The sequence below is a fragment of the Eriocheir sinensis genome, chromosome 66 (assembly GCF_024679095.1).
Source record: "Eriocheir sinensis breed Jianghai 21 chromosome 66, ASM2467909v1, whole genome shotgun sequence".
In the NCBI taxonomy this organism is placed as follows: Eukaryota; Metazoa; Arthropoda; class Malacostraca; order Decapoda; family Varunidae; genus Eriocheir; species Eriocheir sinensis.
This window is the reverse complement of record NC_066574.1, coordinates 6,609,188-6,625,680: the sequence shown is the minus strand read 5'-3', so window position 1 is coordinate 6,625,680 and position 16,493 is coordinate 6,609,188. Positions and strand designations below refer to the sequence as shown.

General features: G+C 40.3%; 1 long non-coding RNA gene across 3 annotated transcripts in view; it reads right to left on the bottom strand.

Annotated features, from left to right (window-relative positions):
• Positions 1-16,493, bottom strand: part of LOC126987773 (uncharacterized) — a 208,469-nt gene that overhangs the window by 26,775 nt on the left and 165,201 nt on the right. The window lies entirely within an intron of this gene.

Genomic DNA, 16,493 nt, shown 5'->3' with positions numbered 1-16,493 from the left:
TTCTGCTTTTATCTACCTTCCTTTTTCGTTCCCTTTTCTATCTTTCTTCCTTTCATTTTATCTTCCTTCCTTCTGCAAAAGAGACGGAGTTATGAGCCGAGGCAACGCATACCTTGACACGCGAACGCTTTGTTACTATTTCCTTCTCCTCCTCCTCCCTTGTTCTCTTTTCCTCTCCTTCTTTTTACCTCTGGCAGCAAAATGGTATAGTTCCGTCTGCAAGTAAGCTGTAAAACGATGCAAAACTATGAATATCGACGAGGCCGGATAGTTTGTAGCGGTTAGCGGGGCGCGAGGCGAGCGAGATGAAGGTGGCGCCCTCTACGCCACACGATGCTTCTGGAGATTCAGTTTTTTAGAGCACCAAAGAACCTCTCGAGAAGTGTAAGAAAGCTACGATTCGGGCACTGAGACATAACCATAACTCTAGCATTGCATATTCAAGTGATTTTAAGTGTAAACATAAGTTCGTTCTTTGTTTATTTCGCTCTCGGTAAATCAGGAAACTATATGAGGCTTGAATGTCAGTATTGTTTAGTGTGAGATAGATAGATAGAGAGAGACTGAGAGACCGAGAGAGTGAGAGAGAGAGACTGAGAGAAAGATAAACGGTCCAGGTAATGTGTTCTGGCTAGACCCACCCGAATCCAGCATCGGTTCGGAGTAAATCTAAATAAATCCCTTCGGCCCATTATATCCCTCCTCTCAAGGGCCGCACAAATTCTAATAAAGCCCTTCATGTTTCGGCCTGAATTTACGGATCCGGAACAAGAACAAGAGCGGCAGTTTCTCTCTTGTTTCTTCTCCTTCTCATTATTAACTTGTCTATATATACGTACAATCCGATGCCTGAGTGAACCGAGGGAACTAGTTTGTGAATATAGTTTGTTTATTCTGTACGACTTGGTTGGTATATATATTTTTAGGCACGTATTCTCAAACATAACGTTCCCTTCATTCCCCCATCATCTGTTCTTCTGCTGCCCTTCCCTTCCCAACATTCCAAGGCACATCCATCCACATCTGATCAGGCTTTCGTAGAGATTTTTGCGTTATTATTTCCAAGGGTAGTTTTATGAGGCTATATGGTGAAAGTTTGACGAGGCTATCCAACTTTAAACACATTGATACGTGTCCTATACCCGTCTCAGTTCAAGGGCATAAAAAAAGGAAACATATGTGAAAAAAAGCCTGCTACTTACTGCTCCTTAAAAGAGTTAGAGGAGTGGCCGAAAGATAGGTCAATTTCGGGAGGAGAGGTGTCCTGATACCCTCCTCCAGAACCTTATTAAAATCACCCTTATTGAAGCCACTGATACACTTCGATCAAGTCTCCTCGCACCCTTCGCCTTTCTAGAGGATGTTAATTTAAAGGTTTGAGTCATTTTTTTACTTTTCTTTCTAGCCTAAGAGATTCATGGCTTGTATTGGCATTTTAACAGAACCGACTTCCCCTTGTGGCTGCTTTAACTCCTCCTCCTCCTATCCCTTCCTTTTCCTTCTCTTCTTTCTTTTCTTTCCCTCTGATCCTAATCCTTGTTCACTCACGTATTTGTCCTAATCCTCCTCATCCTTTTCTTTCTTCTATTTCTGTTTCTCCTTTTCATTCTCATCTTTCTTATCCCTCTTCTTCTCTTCCTTTCCCTTCTCTTCTTTCTTTTCTTTCCCTCTGATCCTAATCCTTGTTCACTCACGTACCCGTCCTCCTCTCCTCATTCTTTTCTTTCTTCTATTTCTGCTTCTTTTCATTCTTTTCCTTCTTATCCTCCTTCTCTTCCCCTTTCGTCTATTCCTGCTTCTCCTTTTCCTTCCTTCTCATCCTCATTCTTGTTCACTCACGTATTTTTCTTGTCCTCCTCATCCTCCCTTTCTTTCTTCTATTTCTGCTTCTCCTTTCCATTCTTCTTCTTCTTGTCCCCTTTTCTTCCTATTCCTTCTATTACTAGCTCCTCTTTTTCATCTTCATCCTTTTTTTTCTTTCTTTCACTCACGTATTTTTATCCTCATCATTCTCCTCCTTCTTCTATTCATCCTTCTCCTTCCTGTCCTTCTCTTCCTCCTCTTCCTCTTTACCTAATCCTCCTCGTCTTTTAACTCACCCTTAAGAGCTATGCATCTCCTCCAACAAGTATCTCTCCCCTCGCATCATTTCCTCCACCTCTTCCCTTATTTTTAGCGTTCCTCACTTACCTCCAGCGTTCCTCTTCCCTGGCATCACCTCCCTACACACCCACACACTTACACCCCCTCCTGGACCCCCGACACCCCTTTGCCAGACCCCCAGCAGCTTCCCCTTATCATAACCACTTCCCTTTACCTCTTTTTAGACTCCTCTCCGTCTCCCTTTCACTTCCGTTCTCTCGTCTTCCTCATTCCTGCCTTCTCCTCCTCCTCCTCTTCCTCCTTCTGTTTCGTCTCCTCTTTCACCCTCAACCTCTTTATCTTAACTACATTGCTCTATACTCCTGTTACGTGTGTTTATCTCCTACTTTCCTGTCCTTTCCTCTTCCGCCTTCCTTTCCTCTCCTTTTCTTCCTATAATATCACTACTTTATTTTCTCCTTCAGTACAAGTCTTCTTTTCTTTGGGTACCATTTCTTCTTCCTCGGTTTCTTTTGTATTTCTTCCTCCTTTCCCTTTCTCTCTTTCTTTCTCTCTTTTCTTGTTTCTAACTCTACAAGCTCTTTCTCTCCTTTTTGTAATCTCTTTCTCCTCTCTTTCTCTTTCTCTCCCTCTCTTTTCCTAATCAATTCCTTCTGTATTTCTTCCTTCTCTCCCTTTCTCTCTCTCTCTCTCTCTCTCTCTCTCTCTCTCTCTCTCTCTCTCTCTCTCTCTCTCTCTCTCTCTCTCTCTCTCTCTCTCTCTGTCTCTCTCTCTCTCTCTCACACACACACACACACACACACACACACAAAGCACTCAACCACCTCGCCTCTTCTCCTCCTTCCTCTCTAAAAAGTGATAATTAATCGACTTTCCGCGGATAATATGATTACTGACATCTAATTAGTTTCTTTTTTTATAATCCTTGTTTTATATTTTTTTTTCGTAACTTAAGTCTATCGTCGAAGGGTTGTCCCCATCATAATCTCCTCCCCCCTCTCTCTCTCTCTCTCTCTCTCTCTCTCTCTCTCTCTCTCTCTCTCTCTCTCTCTCTCTCTCTCTCTCTCTCTCTCTCTCTCTCTCTGTATGAAGTGTTTCGTTTGGGAGGGAAAAAAAAAAAACTACACCGTAATCTAATTTCCTGAGGAGAGAGAGAGAGAGAACAAACATTACGTGAGAGTTGAGGTCTCTCTCTCTCTCTCTCTCTCTCTCTCTCTCTCTCCTCTCTCTCTCTCTCTCTCAGAGAGAGAGAGAGAGAGAGAGAGAGAGAGAGAGAGAGAGAGAGAGAGATGACGTAAAGATCTAAACAATTCGTCCTTGGTGTTCGTCGAATTCTATGTATATTTTTTTCTTCTTCATGCAGTTATTTCATCTTTTTTTTTTCTTATTATTTATCTGTTTCTTCATTTTCTTCATTTTCTTTTATCCTCGTTTTCTGATTAGGAATTATCATATTTATTTTTTCGTATACATTCATATTTCTTTTCTTTCTTTTTTCGTGGACTTCAGATTTCACGGGTCCGTTCCACGCTTTTTTTTTCAACCCATCTATATTAATTTACATACAAAAAAAAAAAAATTGCATAAAATCTATACAAAATTAAATCACCAGTAAATGTTTCGGTTTCTTTTATATTTTTGTTGTTTTCATGAGTTTGTTCTTTGCTTTTTTTTTATTTTCTTCAATATCTAAAAAAAGCAAAACAAAAACAGCATTGCATAACACATTTGTACGAAAGTGGGAAAGACGTCCAGTACGCTGTTTTTAGCTACGGTCAAGCTTTCGTGACCTTCAGATTTTTTTTTCTGTTTTCATTAGTCCATTTTCACCTTAAAAAAAAGAATACACACAGTTACGTTAATTACCGCTAACTGTTTCGGCTTCTTTATTTTTTTCTTTTAATTAGTCCGGTCTGCACTTTTTAATGATTTTCTTTACTATCCACATAACAAACTCCTAAAAACAATAAGAAAAGAATTGTATAACATCTGGTAGAGAAGGAAGATGGTGGAGTCGAGGAGGAAGATTAGGAGGAGGAGGAGGAGGAGGAGGAGGAGGAGGAGGAGGAGGAGGAGTAGGAGGAGGAGGAGAAGCTATCACTAGACTCATAAAACTGAAGTATGAAGAGTAGACGTTGAAAAAAAAAAAGAAAAAAAAAAGAAAAAAAAGAAAACGCGTTGAGTACCTCTACAGTTTTCGTTTTCGCTATTTTTTTCGTCACTATCCTCCTTTGTCATGTCATTTTAATGCATTCATTTCATTTCATTCCCATACCATTCAATTCCCCACCAAATCCCTTAATAAATAATATATACAAAAAAAAAAAATGCGTCGAGGACCTCTACAATTTTCGTTTTCTCTATATTTTTTCATCACTATCTTCCTTTGTCATGTCATTTTAATCCATTCATTTCATTTCATTTCACTCCCATACCCTTCAATTCCCCAACAAATCCCTTAATAAACACATATGCAAAACAGCTACAGGAAAGAAGTGCCAAAGTGAAACCGCAAAAACTCCAAAAAAAAAAAATCACACACACAAAAAACAAAATCGAATCTGAAATGAAAGTGACCGCGTAGGAAGGACACCATCAGTACCGTGCCAGTGCTTGCGAGGTAACATGGACACATTGGACCGGGCGGCAAGAGTATGCAGAGAGGGGGGAGGCGGCGGGAGGCAACACCACCAACACCACCACCAAAACCAGGAACACCAACACTAACCCCAGTAGAAGGACGCGACGCAGCAGCAAGAGGAGGAACGGGAACGACAGCACCAGCAAGAAGGTCATCGGTAAAGAGGTGGAGGGGCGAGTCACCGTGCTAAATGGAGGCATGGATGATCATAATTATAATCATCTTCATCTTCGTGTTCCTGTGCATCGTGTGTTGTATCATATGGCACTTCTTTCTTGAGCAGCACTGAGCAGCGGCCGTCCACGCCACCACCACCACCACTGGGCCGTCATGGTGAGTACGATAACTACCTTTTTTTCTTAGTTGTAGTTTGTTATTCTTTGTTTTTGGAGGGGAGAAGGGGAAGGAGGGTGTTGGGAGGGTTGTGGGATATATTGTCTTGTTTTTTAAGATTTTCACTCATTTGTTTAATCTTTTCTTGTTTTTTTTCTAATCGATTTCTTGCATTTTCTTGTTTTTTTAATATTTTCCCTCATTTTCTTTAACCTTTTCTTGTTTTTTTCTAATCGATTTCTTGCATTTTCTTGTTTTTTTAATATTTTCCCTCATTTTTTTAACCTTTTCTTGTTTTTTCTTATCGATTTGTTACTTTGACCTTACTTTCTCTTGACTTTCTTAACTCTGCTTACTCTTTACTTTGTTATTTTCTCTTCGTGTTGTTGTTGTTTTGTTTTCTTTTCTCTTTTCTTTTATCTCTATTAATTCTTCTGCTAGATCGTTTTGCATTTCTATTTTGTGCTTTAACAGGTGAGTAAAAACACGCTCTGTCCTTTTTTTCCTCGACAAACATTAAATTCGGCGTTTCGTAAAAAAAAAATTCTAAACACCCTAAATATATTGCTTCTTTCCTTAAAATATTAGCCAATTTTCTTTCATGCAAACTGCGATTATCATATTTCCATCTCGGTCCTCTAAAATTCTTCCTAAACCTATGACATGATTCTCCCGCGCCTGTGAATTATTTCTTATACAATTTTCTGCCTCATACTTCAGCTTGCACGCCCTAACTTTATCCACACAAGTCATAACAAACCAGTGGCTCCCTCTACATTATTAGTTTCAGTGACCCGTATCATTGCTTCGTTTATAGAAGATCATAAGAGGGTCTGATTACATAGATATCTCACTCGGATTCCAACACCACCTTAGTAATATCACGCTTCAGACCACCTTTTTGCTTGCTTTATTATCATTTTGACGGCAAAGGAGGCAGCTCAAGGGCAGTAAACAAACAAACAACAACAACAACAGAACCGTTATAGACGCTGCTCCAACAAAAGAAAATAGAACGATAGACCAAATAGATCCTCTTGTTTTTCTGATGATTTGTGTTGTTGTATCCATCATTGAATTTGTTGTTTTGTAGTGTTTGTGTTGCGACCATCATTGTTGTTGTGATGTCAATTTCGCGTGGAGAGTTGTCTTGATATAGTACATGTAAATGACCCGTATTGTTGCCCTATTTCTAAGATATTATTAAAGTATATGTATAGTGTAATATCTTTTGTTCTTGTGTCCATTTATTTCAGATTTTTATTGTGTCTGAAACGGAAATAAAATAAGAAATAGACGAGATAATACGAAATGAAGTAAAAAAAATGGCGTTTGAAATGTTTGCACGCATTTTGTCACCTGCTAATCTTCCAATGCAGCTTAGTAATGCATTTTTGAAGAGCATTTATCCCAGATTTCTATTGTGTTAAAGAAAATGGAGGGAGTAGACGAGATAATAAAGAAAAAAAAAATGGCGTTTGAAATATTTGCACGCAGTTCATTCCACGGTAATTTTCCAATGCAAATTAGTAATGCATTTTTGAAGTCCATTTATTCCAGATTTCTATTGTGTTAAAGAAAATGGAGGGAGTAGACGAGATAATAAAGAAATAAAGTAAAAAAAATGGTGTTTGAAATGTTTGCGCGCAGTTTATTCCACGGTAATTTTCCAATGCAAATTAGTAATGCATTTTTGAAGTCCATTTATTCCAGATTTCTATTGTGTTACAGAAAATGGAAGAAGTAGACGAAATAATGCGAGATGAAGTTAAAAAATGTTGTTGGAAATGTTAACCGCGCATTTTATTCCATGCTAATTTTCCTGTGCAGATTGGTAATGCATTTTTGAAAACCACACAATTTCCCTCTCAGTGCATTGGATTTTCTTTGTTATCTTTTTACAATATTCAATTACGCGATTTCATACACTCGCAACGCTTCGCCTGAAAATATCCACAAACTGCATTTTCCTTAACATTTACCGAGGACTTAAGTGTTTTTCCTTTCATTCTTTTTCAAACGTAACTTTTCTCTCTTGGATTTCTGTCTTCACACGGCGCATTCATAACATTCACCGCTATACATTTTAACACGAGAGGGAATCATGTGTATATATATATTTTTTTTGAAGGGAGGGAGAAGCAGATCCCGAGTCAAAACACCAATGGATTAAAAGCGGGAAGCGAAGGGAAGGGAGGATGCGGGAAGCGAAGGGAAGGGAGGATGCGGGAAGCGAAGGGAAGGGAGGATGCGGGAAGCGAAGGGAAGGGAGGATGCGGGAAGCGAAGGGAAGGGAGGAAGCGGGAAGCGAAGGGAAGGGAGGAAGCGGGAAGCGAAGGGAAGGGAGGATGCGGGAAGGGAAGGGAAGGGAGGAAGCGGGAAGGGAAGGGAAGGGAGGAAGCGGGAAGCGATGGGAAGGGAGGAAGCGAGAAGGGAAGGGAGAGGAAGCTGTTGCATTCACCCAGGAATATCACCCCTTCACCCCAGGTTCTCCCCCCCCCCCCATCGCCTCCCCCCCCTCCACCACCGCCGCCGCTAGGGACGAAATGAATGACTCCGCTTCTCACAAACACACACACACACACACACACATACGACACTTTTTCTATATATATTTCTAACCAAAAGAGGAAACTAGCTAGGATCCTCTCTCTCTCTCTCTCTCTCTCTCTCTCTCTCTCTCTCTCTCTCTCTCTCTTTCCTTCACACATGTTAGGCCAAAAGAGGGCGCTCGAAACACTATTTTTTTATGTCAAACGCAAATAATTTTAAACATCAACATAAAAAAGGAGAATGTGAGAGGCTGAGGCGAAGAAGAAGTTTCCTAATCCATTAAAAAGGAAGAAAAAATAGTCTCGTACAAAAGTTATATTGTAGTTTACATTTTAAGCGGCTGAGCGAAAATTTATTCATGGTGGAGTAAATTGTGCCTTGGGATTGGGAAGAAGGAAATATTAAGGGTATACTGTTATTTTTGTTGATGTTGTTGTTGTTTCTCAGGTTTCTCGTTTCCAGTATGTCTTTTCTTTTTTTTGGTTCTGTTCATGATTCTCTTTTTTTTTTTTACCTCGCTTCTGTTTCCTATTCTTCTAATTTCCACCTCTTTCCACTATGTATATTTTTTTATCTTTCTGCTTTTTATCCTTTTTTCATTTGCCTCTTTTTTCCTCTCTAATTTTCATGCCTTTCAAACTGGTATCTATATCTTTTTTTTCTCCCATTTGCTTTTAATTCTCTTTTTTCCATTTGCTGCAATATCTTTTTTCTCTAATTTGCACACTTTTTCATTTTTTTTCATACTGCTCTTTATTCCTTTTACTTGCTTCTGTTTCTTTTCCTCTAATTTTCACTATCTGTTTTTTACTTCTCATCTTATTTCCTCTTTCTCTTAATGTTCGCGTCTCTTTCCGCAATGTCTTTTTTTTTTCTTTTCTCTTAATCTTTTTTTTTTTATCTTGCTTCTATTTCCTCTTTCTCAAATTTCCACTATCTCCTTTGTTCTGTCATTTATCCACTTTTTATTATTGATTTCTATTTCCCTTTTCATTAATTTTCACGGCTTGTCATTTTTTTCTTTTCTCTTAATCTTTATTTTTTATCTTGCTTCTATTTCCTCTTTCTCAAATTTCCACTATCTCTTTTTTTCTTCTGCCCTTTATCCACTTTTTTATTATTCATTTCAATTTCCCTTTTCATTAATTTTCACGCCTTGTCTTTTTTTTCTTTTCTCTTAATCTTTTTTTTTATCTTGCTTCTTTTCCTCTTTCTCAAATTTCCACTATCTTTTTTTCTCTTCTGCCATTTATCACTTTTTATTATTCATTTCAATTTCCCTTTTCATTAATTTTCACGCCTTGTCATTTTTCTTTTCTCTTAATCTTTTTTTTATCTTGCTTCTTTTCCTCTTTCTCAAATTTCCACTATCTCTTTTTTTCTTCTGCCCTTTATCCACTTTTTTATTATTCATTTTATAACCCTTTTCATTAATTTTCAAGGCTTTCCACCCTTTATATATTTTTTTCCTCATTTATCAGATATCTCTTTCAACTACATGCATCCCTTTTTTTTCATTTTGCTTTTAATTATTTTTTCATCAGTCACTTCTTTTCCCTCTTTCTCTCATCTTCACCTTTTTCCCCGCTATCTGTATTCTTTTATTTCCCTTTTACTCTTAATCCTTTTTTTTTATCACAACTCGTTTCTATTTCTTCTTTCTCCTATAATTTTCTAACCCCATTTTTTTTACGCCTCAAATTCGCCACTCGATTCACGGAAATTCGAATCCGATCATCTGCATTTTTTATTCCGATCTCTACACAGCTGTCGCCACTTCCGCTCCGACGCCTTTGATATTAGGTTTTTCCGTCTATATTTTTCCTCCTCTCCTATAGGGTTCATAAGCTTGCCGGGGGAGAATAAATTTATAGAGAAAGGAAACTGTGTCGGCTTGGCATCCGCTCTCTTTCGCTCGCTCGCTCGCTCGCTTCTCTCTCTCTCTCTCTCTCTCTCTCTCTCTCTCTCTCTCACACATACATATATACATACATACATACATACACATTAACGCATAAATACATATTATACATAAAGAGAAAAGAAGAGAAGAGAAGAGAAGGGAAGGGAAGGGAAGGGAAGGGATGGGAAGGGAAGGGAAGGAAAGAGAAGAGAAATGGCATTCGTAGACACGACGGAAGGAATGAGAAGAGAGGAAGGAAGGAAGGAGGGAAAAAATAGAAAGGTCAGGAAGGGAGAGACACAGGATAGAGAGGAGAAAGGGATTGGAACATGAGGGGGGAAAAGGAAGGATGATGAAAGAGGAAAAATAAATGAAACTAGCATGGGAGAAAAACTGAATCCCGGAGCAACAGAAGAGTGGAGGAAAGGAAGAGATGGGATGGGAGGGGATTTACCGAGGAAGAGGAGGAGGAGGAGGAGGAGGGAAAGGGAAAGGGGGAAAGAGATCAAACAGTGGGTGATTCAACGTCCACTTCACACACACACACACACACACACACACACACACGCAGAGGACATGCCAGCCGAGACAAGCCACATTAAAACTTGCTTCAGATTTAACCTCGAGTCAGGGCATGCGGGCGTCACAAGAATGGACTACATGAACCCTTTTTGAACCCTGAGACCGTAGACTTGTGTTGACCGATTGACTTGATGCGAAAAATGATATAGAGGAGCTCTGAGATGTGACTAAGTGGATGTATACGTGAAATTAAAAGGCTTAGTTAGAGTTTTAGTTAGGCATTCTCAGAAGCTTTCGGCTCTCAAAACAATTGCTCCTCCATTAGATAGTTAATTAAAGGCTTGGTTAAACTAATAAAAAGTCGCCCAATAGCATCGTCGAACAAGGCAAAGGAAAAAAATAAGTAATGTTGCGAAGAAGAAGAAGAAGAGAGAGAGAGAGAGAGAGAGAGAGAGAATATAATCTGCCCGACAAACAAACTCATCTGTGTCTTGAGCGTAAAAAAACAAAGGAACAAAGAAAATACTCGGCTCTTGAAACGCAGAGTGAGAAGAGGAATATTGGAGGAAGGAAAAGGCGCCATGATCTCAGAACGGGAGGAGGAGGAGGAGGTAAAAGATGAAGAAAAAGACGAAGACGAAGAAAAAGAAGACGAAGAAGAAGAAGAAGTAGAAGACGAAGAAGAAGAAGAAGAAGAAGAAGAAGAAGAAGACGACGAAGAAGAAGAAGAAGACGAAGAAGAAGACGAAGAAGAAGAAGACGAAGAAGAAGAAGAAGAAGAAGACGAAAAAGAAGAAGACGAAAAAGAAGAGGACCAAGAGGAGGAAAAAGCAGAAGACGAAGAAGAAGAAGAAGAAGAAGAAGAAGTGGAACAAGACGAGCAGTAGAAGAGGGAAAAGGACGAAAATAATGATGATAAAAATGACGATAATTAATAACGATAGCGATAATAATAATAATGATGGTGAGAACGATGAAGACTACGAGAACTGACAGTCTTGTACCTCCTAAACTCCCCCGTAGATGTAGCCTCCTCCTCCTCCTCCTCCCCCGGGTGAACAATTGGTGAGGGGCCGGCACTCAACACACAAAGTAACACAAAGAAACAACAAACAACAGCAGACAAGGTGACGAGGTTAACACTCACTCCTCCTGCCGTTGAATGAATAGACAACCTGAGTTAAGGCCTTCAGTTACACTACATCAAGGTGGTTAGCTAGTTAGTTTGTTTGCAGTTTTTACAGTGGCGCCATTTATGCTTGGCTCATGCTACACCCCGGAACTCATTCTTGATTCACTTGGACGGTTTCCTCTAGAGTCCGGGTTGATGGGTGGTCTTCAGGACAGCATGTGGGTAGTCTTGTTTGAGGTAATTATATAAGCTTTACGATAGTTTTGAAAGGGTGGATTGAGCTTAAGGGGCAAAGCAAATATACAAAAGTTAATGATAGTGAAATTGTTAGTAGGATATGCAAAATAAAATAACAATCCTTTCTTGGTTCATGCTGCCCCCCGGAACTCGTTCTTGATTCACTTGGACGGTTTCCTCGAGAGTCCGGGTTGATGGGTGGTCTTCAGGACAGAATGTGGGTAGTCTTGTTTGAGGTAATTATAGAAGCTTTACGATAGTTTTGAGAGGGTGGATTGAACTTAAGTGTCAAAGAAAATTATTAAAAGTAAAGGATAGTGAATTGTCAGTAGGATATGCAATAGAAAATAACGATGATTCCTTAATAACCAGAACTATTACAACAACCGAGGTGCTTCAAGAACGTAAAAACAAATATTAACATACATTTCAAGTAAAAAAAAAACAGCTTACAGGACAATAATGTAACGAGGAAAGAAGGAACACATTTATACATTACAAGGTTAAGTGCGTTTTCTGGTAAAATTTCAAGTATTCAGTAATTCGACAAAGGAAATTTTCAGGGAAGTCACAGATAAACATTGCGGTCACTGAGCCAAAATAAATATGAAGTTAATTTTGCGCGAGGCTGAAACTGCACAAAAAAAAGTTTCATCTGCTCCTCCGAAAAATGTGACAGATGGATTTAAACTGCTTTTCCGGGGTGGTGTGGATGGTGGTGGAGGAGGAGGGTGGAGTCGAGGAGGATGGTGGAGGAGGAGGAGGAGGAGGAGGAACACAAAGGAAGAACAAACAACAGCAAACCAGATGGTCCTTACGAGGCTGTTTGTGACAAGCTACACTAACTATCTAATCAAGGGTGGAAGATGAAGGATAGCAGAGGCGGAGGAGGAGGAGGAGGAGGAGGAGGAGGAACTATCACAAGACTCATAAAACTAAAATATGAAAAGTAGTTGTTGAAATAAAAAAACAAAACAAAAAAACTACACAAAAAATAGCTGAATATGAAAAGTAATTACAAAACAAAACACTTCTCAATGCCATTTTTTCCAATGCGGTATACTTTTCCATATGCATAAAGCTAAGGACACTGCCCCATTTTATTTATTTATTTTTTTAGAATGGTTATTTGGGTTTTATCTTTACCTGAACACATAAAAAGTAAAAAAAGAATAACTGTTTTAAAAAAGAATGGCGGAGCAATCAACAAATGTCCTGTGTGGGAAGCTTTTTTTTGTCAATCTAAATTCAAAATGTTGCACGTATCTATTTTTGTCCGAGTGGTGCTGTCTGTTGGAATGAAAACGAGAAATACACACACACACACACACACACACACACACACACACACACACACACACACACACACACACACACACACACACACACACACGAACCCAAAACACGCTCAGTGATTTCTCTTTCCTTTCATCCATTCCTCTTTCCTCCAGTGCCTCCTTCCTCCTCCTCCTCCTCCTCCTCCTCCTCCTTCGCTTCATCTTCCTCCTCCTTCTAATCTTTCTTTTTCTCCTTGTTCCGAACTTCTTTTTTTCTTTCTTTCCATCTATATGTATGTATGTATGTATGTAGGTAGGTAGGTAGGTATGCTTGTATTCGTCGTTAATTAAACCATACAAAACTATCTACTGTATCCGTATATAAATATCTACACCAGTAAATAATTCAGCATAAAGAACTTGCTCAGCTTCATTCATTCTCTCTCTCTCTCTCTCTCTCTCTCTCTCTCTCTCTCTCTCTCTCTGGTTAATATTCTCGTTTTACAATGCCTTCATATTTTCTTCCCTCCACAAAGTCTCTCCGTGCAGTACCGCGTGTCATCGAGGCCGCGGTTAATTCACCTCCTTGTTATCCCATAGATCTTGTGCTATCCCTCCCCGCCCCGTAGTGCCTCTCCTTCATCCTTCTAGTGCTCCTCCTCCTCCTCCTCCTCCTTTGCCTGTCTCTCCTAACCGCATTAGCTCTTCCCTTGACATTTGTTAGCCTTTCCAAATCTTTTAAGTCTTCGGAAAATAGATTTATTTCGTGATGCTCCTTCGCTGTCTTTCTCTGTCTGTGTTTCTCTCTCTCTCTCTCTCTCTCTCTCTCTCTCTCTCTCTCTCTCTCTCTCTCTCTCTCTCTCTCTCTCTCTCTCTCGTCCACCTCACGTTCGTCTAATCATATATTCCTTGTCATACGCTTTTTTTTTCTTCTTACAATTATCCTCTCATCATCTCCTCCTCCTCCTCCTTAATAATCATCCTTCCCTTAATTTTCTTCTTCCTATGTGTTTTTCTTGACTATATTATTACCATTTTTTCTCCTCTATCTCATTTCATTTCCTCGTCGTCAACCACATCACGTCTTGGCCCTCTCCATAATTTTCCTTCTTTCCTTCCTCCATGTCATTCTTCCTTTCTTTCCTCCGTGTATTGAGTTGTCTTGTTGATGACCATATGGGAGGAGGGGTGTGGGAGGAAGGTAGGGCTGTGTAGGGGGTAAGAAGTGAGGGATTGGGGGTTAAAGAGAGAGATAGAGAGGATGGGTTAAGGAAAGGTAGGGGAAGCTTAGGTTAGGTTAGGTTAGGTTAGGAGACGTTGAAGAAGGGTTAGTTAGATAAGCGAGATAAGGGGGAAGAGATGACAGGGAAGGGGTTAGAAATGATAAGGGAGAGATGGAAGTAAGTAAGGGAGGGATGGGAGATAAGAAGGGAGAAGATAACAGGGAGGGAGAGATGGAAGGAGGGATTAAGGGAGGGGTAGATAAGAAACTGGATGGGAGAAGGAGTAGGATGCAAAGGGGTAGGAAATGAAGAGTAAGGGAGAGTTTGGAAAGGGAGATAAAAGGAGAAGAGATAGGAAGGAAGGAGTAGATGAGGAACAGATAGTGAGGTGAAAGGGAGAAGTAGATGCAAAAGGAAGGAAAAGGATGAGAAAGGGAGACTTGGGAAGGGAGATAAAGGGAGAAGAAAGAGAAATGAATGAAGGACAGAAAGAAGGAAGAAAGGAAGGAAGGAAGGAAACCACGACAAAAGAAAAGAAAAGGATGAGAAAGGGAGACTTGGGAAGGGAGATAAAGGGAGAAGAAAGAGAAAGGAATGAAGGACAGAAAGAAGGAAGAAAGGAAGAAAGGAAGGAAGGAAGGAAGGAAAGCACGACAAAAGGAAGGAATATTAATTAAAAAGAAAGGAAGGAAAACAGGAAGGAAGAATATATAGAGGTGAAAGAGAGCAGTAGAGTGCACAGGGAAAAAAAAGGATAAGAAGATAAACGAAGAAGAGAGAGGAGGGAAAGGGGTAAAGGAAAGGAAAAAGAGAGATGGGATGGAAAGGGGAGAAGAGAAGGGAGGATTAAGGGAAGGGACAGTTAGGGAGGGAAGAGAGAGGAGAGAAGGGAAGGGTTAGGTCAGGAATAGGTAAGCACCCCTCACTTCCCTTACCTCACCGTCGTATGTAAGGTCAGGTAAGGTCATGAGACAGAACTTTTTGCTTAATTTACTCCGTTTTCTTAGCCCTTGAGAGCAAATTTTAGGGGGCACTGAAGAAACCAAATGGGACCTGACTTTTATCTTCTGTAGGCGTGTGTGTGTGTGTGTGTGTGTGTGTGTGTGTGTGTGTGTGTGTCGGGAGAAGGAAATGGAAGAAGTGTAAGATAAAAAAAAAAAATAAGGAGGAAAGCGAGGAATGAGAAGTGGAGGAAAAAGAAGAGATGGCAACACGGTGACGAAGAAGGGGAAGGAAATACGGAGTGAGTAAGTGGGTGAGTGATGGATGGAAGGAAGGAGAGAAGAGGAAAATAAGGGAAGAGGGGAGAGGGGAGGAGAGAGCGGGAGAGAGTGAGTGAGAGAGATGAAAAAGAGAGAAGGGGAGGAAAGGAGTAAGGGAGAACCGAGAGAATGAATGAGTGACTGACTGACTGAATGAGTGAGTCAGTAAGGGAGGGTGTCGAGGGATAATAAAAGATAAAGGAAGGGAGGAAAGGAGAAACAAGAGAATGAGTGAGTACGTGAGTGAGTGAATGACTGACTGCATGAGTGAGTCAGTAAGGGGGGGGGGGGGGGGAAGGAAAATAAAAGATAAAGGAAGGGGTTCTTTTCTCTGTCCTCTCCATCCTTATCTACACCGTTCTTTCCTTTCTTTCTTCCTTCATTCCTTTTGTTCCACTTCCTTTTCTTCCTTCTTCGCGGCTACAGTGTTTTCTCATAACTTATTTGCGCCATCCTTCATTCCTTCCTTCTTTCTCTCCTTCCTTTCTTCCTCTTTTCCCCCCCTACTTTCCTTCCTTCTTCCTTCCGCCCTTCATTCTTTCGTATCTTTCTTTCCCATCTTCTTTCCTTCCTTACTTACTTCATCTCGCCTTTCTTCTTCCCCTCTTTCCTTCCTTCCTTCCTTCCATCCTTCCTCCTTTCCTTCCTTCCATCCATCCATTCTTTCTCACCTTCCTTCCTTCCTTCCTTCCTTCCTTCTATCCATCATCTCTCCTTTCTTCCTTCCATCCTCTCTTTCCTTCCTTACTTCCATCCTTCCATCCATCCATCCTTTCCCACCTCCCTTCCTTCCTGCCTTCCTCTACTTTTCGGCGCCGCCCTTGCCTCGCCCCCCCCCCTCCTCCGCCCTCCCCTCCCCACACCTTCGTTCTCCTTCAGCGACTTCGACCAAGGACGTGAACTCGACCTTTAAGTTTCTCGGCGATGCCATCAAACTTATCATTTTGTTAATTAACTTGTCCGGTTTTACTTAATTATACTTTCTCCTTCCTCTTTCTCCTCTTTTTCTTATTCCGGTTTTGCTTAATAATTTCCTCCTTCCTCTTTCTCCTTTTCTTTCTTCTAGTCCAGTTTTATTTCACTACTTCCTCCTTCCTCATTTTTCTCTTCTCCTTTAATTATTTCCTTCTCCCTCTTTCTCTTCCTCTTTTAATCCAGTTTTACTTTACTGTTTCCTTCTTCCTCTTTCTCCTCTTCATCCTTCGCCTTTTCCTCCTCCTCTTTCTCGTTCTTCTAATTATTTTCATACAATTCTGTGTTAGTAAATATGGAATGAGGATGAAGAGGAGGAGGAGGAGGAGGAGGAG